Source organism: Corvus moneduloides, chromosome 8 (assembly GCF_009650955.1).
Source record: "Corvus moneduloides isolate bCorMon1 chromosome 8, bCorMon1.pri, whole genome shotgun sequence".
Classification (NCBI taxonomy): Eukaryota; Metazoa; Chordata; class Aves; order Passeriformes; family Corvidae; genus Corvus; species Corvus moneduloides.
Genome location: NC_045483.1, coordinates 29616978 through 29632533, shown reverse-complemented (window position 1 = coordinate 29632533; position 15556 = coordinate 29616978). Strand labels below are relative to the sequence as shown.

Sequence of the window (15556 nt, the reverse complement as noted above, 5' to 3'; positions counted from 1 at the left end):
CCCTGTGTCCCGGCAGCTCCCTGTGTCCCGGCACCCCCTGTATCCCGGCACCCCCTGTGTCCCGGCAGCTCCCTGTATCCCGGCAGCTCCCTGTATCCCGGCAGCTCCCTGTGTCCCGGCACCCCCTGTGTCCCGGCAGCTCCCTGTGTCCCGGCACCCCCTGTGTCCCGGCACCCCCTGTGTCCCGGCACCCCCTGTATCCCGGCAGCTCCCTGTGTCCCGGCACCCTCTGTGTCCCGGCAGCTCCCTGTGTCCCGGCACCCCCTGTGTCCCGGCACCCCCTGTGTCCCGGCAGCTCCCTGTGTCCCGGCACCCCCTGTGTCCCGGCACCCCCTGTGTCCCGGCACCCCCTGTATCCCGGCAGCTCCCTGTGTCCCGGCACCCCCTGTATCCCGGCAGCCCCTGTGTCCCGGCACCCCCTGTGTCCCGGCACCCCCTGTATCCCGGCAGCTCCCTGTGTCCCGGCACCCCCTGTATCCCGGCAGCCCCTGTGTCCCGGCAGCCCCTGTGTCCCGGCACCCCCTGTGTCCCGGCAGCCCCTGTGTCCCGGCAGCTCCCTGTGTCCCGGCACCCCCTGTGTCCCGGCACCCCCTGTGTCCCGGCAGCTCCCTGTGTCCCGGCACCCCCTGTGTCCCGGCACCCCCTGTGTCCCGGCAGCCCCTGTGTCCCGGCACCCCCTGTGTCCCGGCAGCTCCCTGTGTCCCGGCAGCCCCTGTGTCCCGGCCGGAGGTGCAGCACAGCGGTCAGGGGACAGTGCGTGCCCGCAGGAAACCACTGGGCACGGGCTGCGATCCGGGCCGTGAGCTCCGACACCGACCCGGCCGAGTGCTCACGTGCCCTTGAACAAAAGCAGGGCTTCGTTTCCTCAAATGTGTGTTTTCCACCAACACCAGTGTGTCAAACCTGCCAGCTAGCAGCAGCAAACACAGGTACCATGGTATAGTTTGGAACATGGTTGTGCTGTCAGAACTGAAGGGCTTTGGCTCACAGCTCAGTCATTCCCTCAGCGGGCACCGAACGCAACATTACGTTCAATAGGAAATTAAGTGTATCTTTACAGAGAAGGTTACTATAATTAGTAAGCAGAAATTAAATAGCCCCATTATAACATTTCTGTGGAATATTAATTTTGGCATAGATACTAAATTCTTAACAGTGGATTTGTGGGACCATATGTATTCCTCCTAAGTTAATAATAAAACCCAAATATATCTTAAACATGACAGCAGAAACAGTAGCAAGAAAAAATCTGACAATATTCACTCCTGCAATAAGACCATAGATATCTGGAATGACACCTGGAATAAATTTGATACAAAATATGCATCTGCTAATCCCAAAGCAAAGGCTACTGCCCAAAAGATTTGATACCTATGACTTGCAATGATGTTCAGGTACAATTTTCATACGATGTATATGAAATATATATATATACACAGATATAGATATATGAATTTTCCAGACCACTGTGGAAACCACTAATACTTTTGCTATGCTAAGAAAGACAAAAACACTAACAAAAAACCTCACCCTTGGGCAGTGAGTCTCCTCAGGCTCACTTTGCATCCAGTGAAGAAAGGCAGTTTCCTAGATGGGATAATCTGAGTACCTACAGGTAGCTCTCACATTCAGCTTTGCCCTGGAGGATTCTAATTCTCTCCAGAGACTAGAGAGGGAGGTGACAGAAGTTAAGAGATAGCTGAAGTTACCCTTTACAATTACTTCCTAAATTACATTTGTCAATTCTACTGATTCTCATGACGCAACAGCAATTTGCAAGATTTCCGACAGACAAAAAAGAAAAAGAACACGGGGATAAAAGGTATGTTTTACACTGTAGCCAATTTCTGAACTCTTTAGCAAAGAAATCTACATGTCACTGACTCAGAAATATCCTTTGGACTCACACTTAAAAAGGGATAAACTTTTCAAGAATAATTTCTCTGAATTTTTGTGTCAAATACATCAGAGTTCAACACTTATCCCCACAATATCTTTTCTGAAAGCACTGATAGGATCAACATCTCAGGACCATTTAAGCTTGAATGTGGATGAATTTATAGCTTGCTAACTGCGATCATAGATAAATTATTTAATAACTGTAATTTAATTAATTTTAAATAAAAATAAATAATGCATTTAATTGCATCATTAAACTAATTCCTGAGAATAATTGTTTCCTCTCTTGCTATTACCATACAGAAAATTCAGATATATCACTGTACATTGTCCTCTGTTGTTATCAGCCAAATGGTCTAGATCAGTGCCAATTCTTCCTTTGATTTTTGACCTATCCTTACTTGAAGCAAAAATTTAGGTAACAATTAGTGACATCTCCAGAAATACCTAAATGATGTGGAAAAGTCTTTATGAAATCAATGGAATTTAAGCCCAGTTACTCAAGAACTTCTGAAAATGTGATTGCAACTATGTTCACAAGTTTCACAAACACAAAGCATAACACAAAACCTGACTGCAAATCAGATCAATGGCTAAATTGGCAAGGCTGACCTTATTCTTTCACTAAGATTTAATTCTTATTTGATATCCTGACATGTTGGGAGTATTTAATATTTATACCTTACTCATTCAAAACTAAACCACATTTTCAGCCAAAGCCCTAGACTGAGTACTGAAATGGAAATAGATGCCAGTCCCTGTTGATACAATTACTTTTTTTAGAGCTCCCCTTACGCCTTATAGATAATTTTTGGAAGAATATTTTTATGAAAACTGGATGCATCTATTTTTCTATAAAGTACTTGGTGTCTCACAAGGCTGGGCTATTATTATAGAATTCTTCCTCTTTCCTTATTGCAATTTTATTACAAGTAAGTGGAGGAGTGTTAGCACAGTAATATGCTAAGCTAAACACACATAGGTTCACACAAAATTTAATTTTCACTGTGTTAAAAACATATGGAGAAAATATGAAAAAGGAAGTTTCTTATTTTCAGAGGAAAATATGCAACTGGAAGGTTGCAAATAATCATGTAGGTACATATTTCTTCACTAAGGACCAGGAAAACTGTAAGACTGAAAAACCACTGAGGCTAGAAGATTAAATTGACATCCATGCTGTCACATCTACTATTCCCTGTATCAAAGATGTGGAGATCTTTCGAGATCTACTGACCCTGCCATGCTCTAAGGACTGACCAAATCCTTGTGGTAGAGAGCTGAGAAGTGCTGGGATCTACTTTTATGACCCATGAATACCAAAACCAAACAAACTGAATTGGCCAGATAAGCTGAGACTGAGTGCAAATGTCATCACCATCCACCAGCATCTCTCTCCTCATCCTGTCCACTGACTCCTGCATGCAAAATAACTTATACCCAGTTCCCTCTGAAGTTCTCAGACTGCTTATATTAAACACAGCTTTATTTTTTATTGTACCTTGTCATGTAAAGCTAAACAAGCTTCTCTGCGACCTTCTGTGAAATGAGAGTTTCAGTGTGTCAAAAATAGCTCCAGCTGCACTCCAGCTCCTACTGGCAAACCATTGGTTTTCATGGCTCTGCCATCAGAGCCAGGCAAGGGCAATTCTGTCTTCTGGAAATCGAACAGGACATTATAGCAGGCCACAAACACCAAGCCACCTCAGCATTTACTCCTAATTAAATGCTCCCATTTTGTTCAGCACAGCGAGCTCGCTGTACATGGGTGGTAAGTGGCTCTTCTCAGCATGTGTTGGCTACAAGATACATTTGAAAAACAAATTTTAATTAAAATGTGCATTTCTCAGTTGCTGAAAGGGAAAGAAGGCAACAAGGGATGTAAAAAGCTCTAAACCACCATCCAGGTTAATTTAAATGCCATTTAAAAATGAAAATGAACTTTGCAGCCACTTACATATACCAGAATTTGAGTATAATGCATACCTACAGTTATAGAGAATTCCAGATTGGGAAAGCAAGTAAGTATGTCAGAAACATCACTATAAAATCTATCCCAGATCAATCTATCACATGTACTTCATTCATTTAGCAGAACTCTGTGTTATCAGGTCTCTATTATTATCTATCTATTATTATCTATCTATTGTGAAATTCTGACCATACTTCAGACTGCAGTCAGGCCCATTTTGTGGTGTATTTTTGTAAGGATGCTACCTCGGTGCTGTTTTGCTGAAAACCGGGAGTAAAATTTTTCAGCAGACTCCCACCCTGTTGATTCCTAAAGGGGCAGATTTTGGAGCAGGACGGGATATGACGCTTTCAATGGCATGAGGTTTGTCTCTTCTGGTGAATAAAATGTACAGCTGCATCTGAGACTGTGGAACTGCCTATGTCTCCAGGACAAAGGAAAACAGATCTCATAGATGAAGGCACTGACTGTATGACCCCAGACAAGTTGCTTGGGGCCAGATTCCGATCCAAGTTACACTGCTCTGGGTCACTGGCCTAATTGCTCCAGTGCTCTTCATCTAACACTGTAATTGAGGCAAAGCATTGCCCTTAGTTTTCCACTGCTTTTAATATTAACTGTGTATTAGAGAAGTGAGTGGCATTTCATGATTTGTGCTTCCACATGTCACTAAACAAAAGAGAGAGATAAACAAACACTTCCATTTTAGTTTATTACTGTGAACCTCATTCATTATGGTTTACCTCATTCTTTGGCTGGCAACAACTTGTGCCATTTATTGCAGCTGTGTCTTCATCTAAACCAAAATGTGTTCTCTACTTCAAGTTAAGTCATGTGAGTTCAAATCTAGCAGGATGACGCAGCCTTGTATTCACATGAGCTTTAATGTGACCTGCCAGCTTGCCTGAAAACTGCAAGTGCCTTGATCACACGAGGATTTTTTTCATTTAAAATCCACTTCCTTTCAACGAAGGGAAGCCCAGACAGAAAGGCAAAACTCATCACTTGAAGGGCAGCAGAGAGAACTCAAGGCTGGGGAACACAGTTTTACTAAGCATTTTCCTTGAGAAAGTAGGGTGCTCAGCATGAGTGGGCTTTTGTAACTCTCTGGACACCCTGGCAGTCTGCAGCATGAATGAGCATTTCTTTACTTCAGCACACTGGCAATTGCTATGTGCTTTTCACACACATCTCTTGTAAGGAATGGGATTTGGCTCTGGTTTACACCAGTTTGTGCTTTTTAGCTGTGATTTAAAATGTATTACATATTCACAAGAGTTCAGGAAATTCTACTTTGTAATTTGTACTGGTTTTTTTTACATTTAAATTGCATGCATGTTTCAGAATTGTATGCTGGTTTCAGACTTTCTCTCAGGCCCTGACAAATAAAGGATATAGGGGTTTTGAGAGCCCTTTTTTTTTTGGCAGGAGTTGTTCTGTTTTGTTTCATTTTTAGCTGGTTTACTAGGGCAACCAAACATTGTCAAGGCCATGTAGGTCTGCCACTGGTTGACTGTTCCTGACTTTTGAACCTCTGACAAGAGCAGAGAGCTCACAGATAACTTAGGTTGCTGCCGGTTTCTTTAAGGCCGGCAAGCATGCAGAAATGAGAGGATCCTGCTAAACACTCCCTACGAGAGGAAGGCTACAATGAGTTCAAGCTTTTCACCGTTACTAGAATATAAAGATGACACAGTTGTTAATATTGGAGTCAAAAGAAATCTTTCAGTAAAGTCTTCACCACATTGGAATTCACCCCTCACTCAGACACGGTATAGCATACTGGCTGCATATTTATTAAATGTCTCAGCTGTAGCTCATCAGCTTCCTGTCCTGATGGCATTAGTGACAGAACTCTCTTGTAGGTTATCTAATGAAAATTGTCTAATGAAGAGGAGAAAACTCAAAACAAAGTTTTGATGTAATTAAGTTAAAAGAAACCTACAACAATTCTAAAAACATCAGATTCAAATCCATGGTCCTTGATAATTTTCAAATTGCTTTTTTAAAAAAGCACAGCTCAGTTGGATACTTACAATAGTTTCCATTACAGATTTTTCTGTAGTCTTATTATGCAAGCTATCAACAGCCATTGGATTGCAACAATGGCACCAATCATGATCGTGGCAAGACAAAAATTGATTAGCTATAGAGGAATAGCTGCATAACCTTCTACAAATTCTCTATGCCAAACAAGTCCCCTTGGATAGGGTACTTAAAAAGAATTCATATTTTGCTTAGATTTTCATCTTTTGGATTTAGAGAATTTAAAAGCATCTCAAGGAATGCTTTCCAGATCCCACTCCCTACTATATGAGCTAATCTAATAAGCATACTGAGATACACTGAAGGATTTAGTTTCCCTCTCTGGCTTCCATGTCCAGCACTGCACACTTGCACTAGGGCTGACAGCCTCACCAGGCAGCCTAAGGGGCTCCCTGGTGGTCTGCTCAAGGAAGGAACACAGAAACCAGCTGAGCATTACAGAATATACAAAAATAGAAAAAGGAGAATAACTATTTTATTTTTTCACATGGAGATCCTGGTTCTTCCCTGCACTTGTCCAGTTATGAGAAAGCACAGAGTACTCGATATGTTCCTACCACACAAGTCATGCTGGGCCCACCTGGCTACCTGATGTGTCACTAAACCTGAAATTAAACCCTCATGCTCTAAAAAGGCCGCCCTACACAGATCCCTGTACATCAAGTATGATTTAAGAACTCCATGCTACCTAAACAGTGACAAAGTGAAGTACGGAAGTGACACATTCTTTGTGTCGGGGTCCCAAAGCATGGCACAGAGCTGTTCACAGACAGAGGAAACCAAGAATGGTATCTGGAGTTTCAGGTGCCTCCCTCTAGGGGGGAAAGAAAGTAACCCCTACACCTGGGCAGAGGTGAGACAATCACAATAAATGGCATGAGAAGTCTTACTGCCCAAACCTGTCCTTTCATGAAGAGTAAGGTAGTAGCTGTAACACTGCCGAAAACTCCAGTCTGTTCCACACAAGAGGGACATAACTTCCCTGTCATCTACTGGATTCAGACTGAGGGGATTTTCAGTTCCTGTGATTAGAGATAAGTCTTGGAATTAACACTGGAAGTGTTAAGGCTAGAAATTCATCAGAAACATTAGCATTCTGAAAGTCACGTTTACCACTGAACATTTATATTAAATTACCAGCATAAAGTTCAACACGAAACTGTAAGTACATAATATTTACTTTATGTCATCAGATGGAAGATGGACCTTAGTAGCATTAAAAAACGCAACCTGCTGTACACCCTGTTTTTAATTTTATCCCTTCCTTTAGATAAACTCACATATAATTTCCCTTTACATATGTTGCATTAAAAGGAACAATGACACAGCATGAGTCACTCCACAGATACTTGTACACTAGGACTTACAGCTGGCCAAGACTGAAAGAGCCTTTTAACATCTTTTTATCCTGCTCATTTTGAAGTCCAAATGTTTTCAACTATGAGTACACATAGAAGTGAACTGTAAAAAAATGCTCAGAATGATCTTTTTAAAATGTTATTTCTAGCCAAGAAATAAATACAGATTACAAATACTGGTTAAATATATATAGAAATATATAAATCTGTCTTATAAAAAAAGACAGATTAAATCCAGATAAACTGCAACTTAGAAAAATTCCAAATGAGATGCCTATCTGTATGAAATAAGATGCAGTACACACACCAAAGACTAGGAAAATACAGTAGCTGTAAGAGCTTAATCATGCCACATTATGAATGCAAATTGGTTTTTACATAAAGTCTTACTGAAGCCAATGGAACAGCTCAGGAAAGAAATTTATGGGATACTTCTGATTATTACAAACCAAATAATTCTCCTAACAAGAAAATTCTAACAAGACTTTTCCTAACAGAGCTTAATACGGCAATTCCTTCAACTGTGCTTCTCCTAGAGCTGCCAGCTGGGTCTGACTTTCTCCAGTATTGGAGAAATAAACTCCAGACTCCACTCCACACTTGGAACTAAGAAAGTGCAACCCTGCTAATACTTTCTGTCACTCCACAGGAATGAAAGAGCAACACCAAACTAGTTTTAAGGCTTCCCTTTCTTGGCAGCAGCTAGGCCTGTCAAGGCTCAGAGAAACAGTTGTTAGGTTATGAAAACAGTACAGCTGATCATTGCTTTTGGAAACATCCATGCAAAACACCTTGTTCATTCAAGCAGAAATAAAACAAGAACACTCTGAGAACAATAAAATAAAATTGACTAATGATTCAACTACAAACACCACTGTGAAAACTGATTCAGTTACAAATGCTACAATGAATTCTAACCAAATCTTCTGTGCTGAAGGAAAAAATTTCAAGGTCAAATAAAGAATGCTCCACTGTATAACAAACCCTAGTGAGGAAACCGCGCAAAGTGATCCTGGAGCAGAGCTTTCTTTAGCTCCAACTACCTAAACACTGTCTTTGTTCATAATTTTCTATAGCAGTGATATGTTTTGTACACATATCCTGAATTGGCACTGTCGGTATTTAATTGGCAGTATTTCTCCAGCTATGCTTAAAAATTTTTGAAGAAAATGGTCTGCAAGGAAAATGCTTAAAAATTCTGTCGAAAGAGAACAGAAGACATAGCTTAAGACTGTGGGCTGTGTTCAGCCAGAATTAAATATGGCCTTCAGGTCACAAAAAGCACGAAAGGCCATGCATGCTGGCAGAACAGAAGATGTACCTACTGTCCTGAGTGGTCTAAGAAAAACTCAAACTGGACAACTTTTAAAGATTACCTCCCCAGTTGGGGTGAAAGGTACTGCCACTACTTCAGCAGCACAAAGGGGACTGAAAAAGACCTTATTCAGAAAAGGCAGGGTCTCCAAACTGGCTGTTTAGAAGCCATGAACAATAAAAGACGGAGGAAATTACAAGGAATGGGTAAAGGAGGAGATCTTCCTAGATTTTGGGAGAAAAAATGGAAAACTAATGAGGCAGAGAAGTCCCAGAATGAAAAACCAAGGTCAGGAAGACAGGCTTCAGCAAGTCTTTGGAGACAACAGAACACAACAATGCCTGACTGGAACCCATTCAAAAATCAATGATGAAATACTAGAGAAATCTAAATAAGAATATGATAGAGTCTCTCCTCAACACACCTTACATGACAGAAGGGATACTCTGCCTGTTCTAGAAGCTATGGCTCTGGAACCAGGAATCTCACTGGAAAGCTGCTGTAGAGACTGAATTGGCCTTCTGGGTGTACTCTGACCTGGATCATACAGGCAGAACGGCAGGGTAAATTGTGAATTTGGAAACATGAGCTCAGAACACTTCTTACAAGAGGTGGAAGAGCCACCAGATTAGTAGGCTGAGAATAAAATTGCTAGTAAAATAGAAAAATCTAGTTTAAGATGAAAGATAAAAGAGGTGAATTAGTAATAGCTTAACTTTTCCTTAATAAAAACAGCTTTAGTCTTTGAGATTTGCAGAAGATACGTGAAATTTTAAGTGAGGGTGGGCTTGGCTTCTCCCTCTAGAGGACTGCTTCTCAGAGGTTGGAGGGGTTAGAATTTCTCTTCCCTAAATGATTCCTCCTGCCATTGTACTCACTGAGAACTACTGATCTGCAGGGCTGAACAAGGGCTGGCAGAGGTGAGACTGACATATGGCAAAAGAGGTAAGGAGCTCAGGTGTCCACTGGGCTACCATAGAGCCTGTGGCTGGTTCCAGGCTTTGTGTCTTTGTGAATGATCTAAAGAGAGATCACATTTGTGCACTGCAGACAACATTAAACAGAAGAAGCTGCAAGCACAAATGGCTTAGAAGTATCGGCAGGAAGTGCTACAAGGGATTCTGTTACAGAATAAATAAAAGAATGCATCTGGGAACTCTAATCCGAAACAAACACAAAGAAGAAGGGACATACACAGGAGACACTAATGATTAAAATGCTTTAAGTATAAAAATGACTAGAAATTAACTACAAAAGCTACATTATATGTTTGAGTTTCATTCCTGCAATATCAGCACTGGGAAAAACAGTGATTCTTTTGGTGAATCTGGCATAATTACACATCAAGCATTTCAGTAGCTTTATAAGGGATCTCGTAGAGTTACAGTGAAGAATAATTGAATGAAAAGGGGCACAAATAGAATGGCAGGCAATATATAAATAGCTAATAATATATAACTTGGTCATTGCCAGACAAAATAGCTCATAATCAATTACACAGGTTTGAGTGTCATAAAGCTCTAAAAGAAGATGAGGAGAAAGAAGGAAGGAAAATAACCCTAAAAATTCATGAATATAAAGGAAGAATTTGGATGACTACATTTCTTGACACCAGGATATTGAATAGCCAGTTTCCAGCAAAGGCTCACTAACTGGAGACATCATTACTTGTGACATAAACCAAGACAGGATGAAATACTTGCTGAAGTGGAAGACATAGGCAAATCATTTGTCTTCTTCTCTTCCACAACTCTAAAGATCATTCATGAAGACTTGTTGCTTGGCTCCATTTAGTATTTTTCTGTTCTATCAGTGAGGAATATTACATGTGAAATCTTAGTCTCTGCCAAGCATGTAAAGCTAAAACAGTATTAAGTATTTTTCTTTGCAGCAAGAGAGCTTTTGGAGTGATGTACTAGATTTTAACTCCTACCTGAAGCAGCATTATTGTTTGTCACAAAAAACCCCCTGTCATCATAATGTTCAAGTTCAGCCAGGTTAGACATAATTTTTTGGAAGAAATACATTTCTTAGCACAGTTTGCATTTTGAAGAGAGTGAATTTAAATCTCTAAATTTGCAGCCGGGGAGAGGAAAAAAACAACAATAAACATAACTCTGAATTTTGTGTCCTATCAAAATATCACAAAAACAAGCACTTCTCTATTATGTTGGACACAGAAAACATGAACTGTGCTCAGAAGTGCCATAGTTTTTTAAGAAACCAAACATCTAATCAGCAACAAAGATTCAGGACACTAAGAATTACTGTGAAATTTGGATCTCTCAATTGTCCTTCATGTGGGAGTCTACCTAGACATTCAATTTTTTCCCATCTCTTAGACATACATGATGACATTTCAGAAATAGCAGTGATACTGGTCCATAATGCCAAAACGGGGATTTGAAGATCACATCCAGAGACTGGATGATGCCACTTCATCCCTTCTATCTGAAAGGTGAATGTGTACACAATACGGCAATGAAAACCCCAATTAATGAACTACAGAAAAATCTTTCAGAATCCTCCAATAAGTCCAGCATGATAATAAACTCCTGAGATAAATTAGAAAACATGAGACATGCTCAAATAACATGGAAAGCCAAAGATGCAAGCTGTTTACATAAACCAGAAATGACATCTTAGCTTATATGATGTAATGTTTTTATACAAGCCTTTTAGACTAAACAGTTGTGGTGGTGCCAAGTGTTTGGAAGGTGATGAAATTGATTGACACTGGCCAAGACACCAGTTCCAGCCCTGATCCTGCTGCCTAAATACTATCTTCAAATATATGAAGACAGAAAAAAAGCTTTAAAAACACTTTAGTGAGATTGTATAGTTCAAGCCATCAATGGTTAGAAAATACCAGAATGAAGCATAATTCAATAACCTGAAGTTGGGCACTTTGTTTAGATTATGATATAGCCTTTAACTGCATGGTTACATACTTATTTTTCCACATAAATTCTGACTCATTCAGCATACATAATGAATAGTGCGTACATAATGAACTATTTTTCTTGTAACAGTTATTTGCTGTTGTTCAGTGTGTAGTCCCAGGACTTATTTGCTACACATTATTCATATTCTTCTCTGAAGATAAAATTATGAATTTCATCATGGGTTTTTCCATGCACCTCATGTGTTTTCCAGGCTACTACAGTGTCTGTCTGATTAACATTCATTTGTTTATTTTGAAAACATTGCAGGAGGGGAGGCAGCAATATGCTTCCATTTAACACATGGAAAACTGAGGCACAGGAAAGTTACTTAAGGTGGTTAATGTTCTCTCTCAAAGCATTTTTTTTAAAGTCCTACTCTCACTGAAGTCAGCAGCAGCCATTGACTCTTGAGTACTCCATGGTACCCTTCTCTGCTGGCAAATGAACAAGGAGAATTTGGCATCCTGGGGTCGTGTGTGGCTCTGGAAGATGTCATGCACTGATACACACTGACCCTTCTCTGGTGGTCACACCAAAGCACAGCCTCTTGTGCCCTGGTCCTTGAACTTGTTCCTGTCCCACTTCCTTCTTCCCCAGTCACGCTTCAGAAGTCCTGTTCTTCATTCCTAAGGCTGTCCTTTCAGTCCCAGTCTCTCTGCTCAGCGAGTCCTAGTTCCATTCCTTTACTCCTGAGCTCTATGGTCCAAACTGCCCAGCAGCCCCCCTCTTGTAATTTTTGTCTCTTCTTTGCACGCAGGTCACCAGGTTTACTCTTCACAGGTTCCCAATCCTCATTCTTCAAATTAATCTAATCTGAGTGAACATCCCCTCACCTTTTCACCCCCAGTTTTACTTCCCTGGGCATGCTGCCTGAACTTAGATTGCCTTCCTTGCTCCTTTATCTTTTCCTATTCTCATTCAGGGTTATTTTGTCCACTTCTGCCCTCCCATTTAACCTAATCCCCAGCTTGCAAGTCTTTCCTGTTCTTCTGCCCTTGACCAGCCACTGCCTCCAGTCTGTTAGTGTCTCCAGATCCAGTTTTCTTGCCTGACTCCCTTGTCTGTGCATCCCAAGTTCCAGCATCCTCTTTGAAGGTTTGTTTCTCTGCTCTTCTTCTTTCTGCATTTTGACAGGTGTTGTTTTGATAGGTGTCTTCTGCTTTCCCTCTATGCCAACGTGAGAGCAGGGGGAGTGGATGACGGCGTCACGGCTCTCAGCCTGGCAGGACCCAGCAGCCAAAGTGCATCATCTGTAGCAGGAGCACGGCACAGCCACAGTTCAGCTTCGGGGAATTCAGCTGCTGACATCCAAGACCGTTCTACCAAGCCTATGAAAAGCTTGGTTTCTTCCAAGACTTAAGGTTTCCTGGCATCAGCTGTATTTCCATAGCATTGGCGTGCTCATGACACAAAAGACATCCATCCATCTACTAAAGGTTTAATCCCCAGGTGAGGATAATACAAATTTTATAAAAAGGTCACCAGAATGTTCAGCACTGATTAAACATTCATTCCTGGCCCAAGTTTATAGAAGTATGGCTACAATGTTCAAATGTGGCAAAGGAAAATAACAAATACTACACGTTTTCCTGTACACAGAGTGAGTTCAGGAGAGTCCTAAGGAACTACACTTTAGACTGAGCGTCAGACTAACACTGAGCTGTGCTATTAGACCCCTGTAAGAGAATAAGAGCAAATGATGCAAGATGCCTTAGTAAATAACAGCTCATAACTGCCTTTAGAATGTTGCATTCACTTAGAACCAAACCATATCAGGAGATTTTTTCTAAAAAGAAATTTCCAAAATGCATACATTTATTATCTCTTATTTAACATTTGTAAGTTTTTAAATTGCTTTGATTCATTAAGAGAGATGACAACGCCTGCAAAAACAACGCTGAAAAAACCCCAGAAAAAATCCATAAATAGTTGAACTCTTATGATGTTATTAATTGCTTACTCCAGTTTCTAGATTTGTGGCTCCTGTATATATCTCCACAGAAGGTATAACGCACTTTGCTGAATACAAAACATCTCAATATTAATCCTCTCATCTTAGAAAACAAGAAAAATATTTTGCTACATAAATTTTCCATTACTGCTTATGTTTTTACTGCAGCATTGCTTGCAATTCCAACTGTGTTGCAAAATTTGTCATAGTTGGATGTATAAAGTTATGATTTCACTGGCTGTCTGTACAGTTACTACAGCTTAAAGACCAAGGATATTTTCAGAATACAAATCTATCATATTTATAATTTACTATGTGTAATACATTGCTATTTATTGCAAGACTTTGTTTTACCTCAGTGATGCTAATCACCTTAAGAACCTCACTTTCTTCAACAAAGATACCCTAAAATAAACGCAAGTATTTATGATACAAATACACCCATGTAGACACTCAGGGATCTAAATGTATTGCATATACATTTGTACGCTTATCTCAAAGATGAATGCCTTCACCTTTGCTGCCTTGTTTTGTGTTCCCATTAAAACAAGCTTTTTGATGCATAAGTGCCACCTGTAGGAAATACCGGAGTGTGCGCAAGAACAGCCCTGTGCCAGCTGAGGCACTGAGTTGTCTCTCTCCCATCCCCAACATAGGCACTTCCTTTGGAAATTCAACCACGTACTGGGAAAGCAACGGTCCTGGATGATGGCAGCTTGCTTGATGAATTTAGTTTGTAAAGCCACATCTGCAGGAAAGTTGTTTTCCAGTGAAGTCTAATCAAAAAGGAACTGAAATGAAAAATACTACATTTTTCCATTCGCTTGTCTGTATGACATTATTCCATAGGAATCGAGAAGTCCTTCACTATTGTATGTTAAACCAAACAGAGTTTGTCATGATAAACATGGACTACTTCACTACCATTACTTAGGGTACACAAATATGAAAGACTGCATAACTTATCTATTTTTATTTGTATCTACTATTAATTAAAAGGAATATATGTGAAAAGGTGTTTTAACAAAAAACCAGTCTAACCTCCACTACTATAAACACAGCTCAGTTTCCTGTGTCCTGTGGCAGTGAGTAAGGCATGAACGGATGGAAGTGCACATATCTAAATTAAAATATTAAAACAAAAAAATCAAAGAATTGCTAATGTAGCTAGAAAAAGAATAACTGAGACTTTTCAATACCTTATAATTTTTTTTTCTATTACAAGAAAAATAAAGAGCTTACCAAAATTCAGCTTTTTAAATGTTAGAGTCTGCCTAGGTGAAAAAAAATGAAATATTTAACCATAATTTTTAAAAAATAACGGAGAAAACTGGCCTGACTCCCTCTATCAGCTTTAACAGTTATGCTCCAAAAATAGACTCACGACAAGGAAATAGTTTCATTAATTCAGCTGTACCAATCACTGATCCAGTATCTCCGTTCCTTGGTACATTTACTAGGTAACATAAATTCCACACCCAAAGCACATTTTGCATCCAAAAATGAGAAGTTATTTTCAATAGTTCGATGTGAAATGACAAGAGAGGAATCATCTGGTATATGAGCACAAATTGTATGCCACAAATTATTTCTCTACGAGAAAATATTAGTTCATTGTTTGACAGTCAGCGCGCCTGTTTAGTTTTATCAATCACAGTTGTGTACAAACGACACGTCTCTCTTCTCCCCTAGTCAGCCGTCAGTGCCGCTTCGAGCACGTACACTTGTTTTGGCTGTCCCTCGTCACCACCTGACATTTATCTGCTTGCTTCAACACAGACAACCTTTAACACCCGCACCCGCGGCTCTGAAACCAAACTTCATCTGCCTGCGGGGTGACGGACGGGCTGACAGCCGCTGTCCCCAGGGCACTGCGGTCTCCCGCGGCGGGGCGGGCGCCAGGCGCGGCGCGGAGGGGAGCGGGCGGGAAGCGCGGCTCGGAGCCGGGCACGGCGCACCGGGCCCGCCGCCGCGCTGCTGTCCGCGGTGCTGAACCGCCTCCCTCTCGGCTTCCCCCCGCGCCCCGTCTTGCCAGCCCCAAGCTCGGTCCGCTCGCCGCCCCATGGCTCT

At 41.0% G+C, this 15556-nt stretch overlaps 1 protein-coding gene across 2 annotated transcripts in view; it reads right to left on the bottom strand.

The window, feature by feature from the left end:
* Positions 1 to 15556, bottom strand: part of PHYHIPL (phytanoyl-CoA 2-hydroxylase interacting protein like) — a 59066-nt gene that overhangs the window by 19346 nt on the left and 24164 nt on the right. The gene's annotated exons all lie outside the window — the stretch shown is intronic.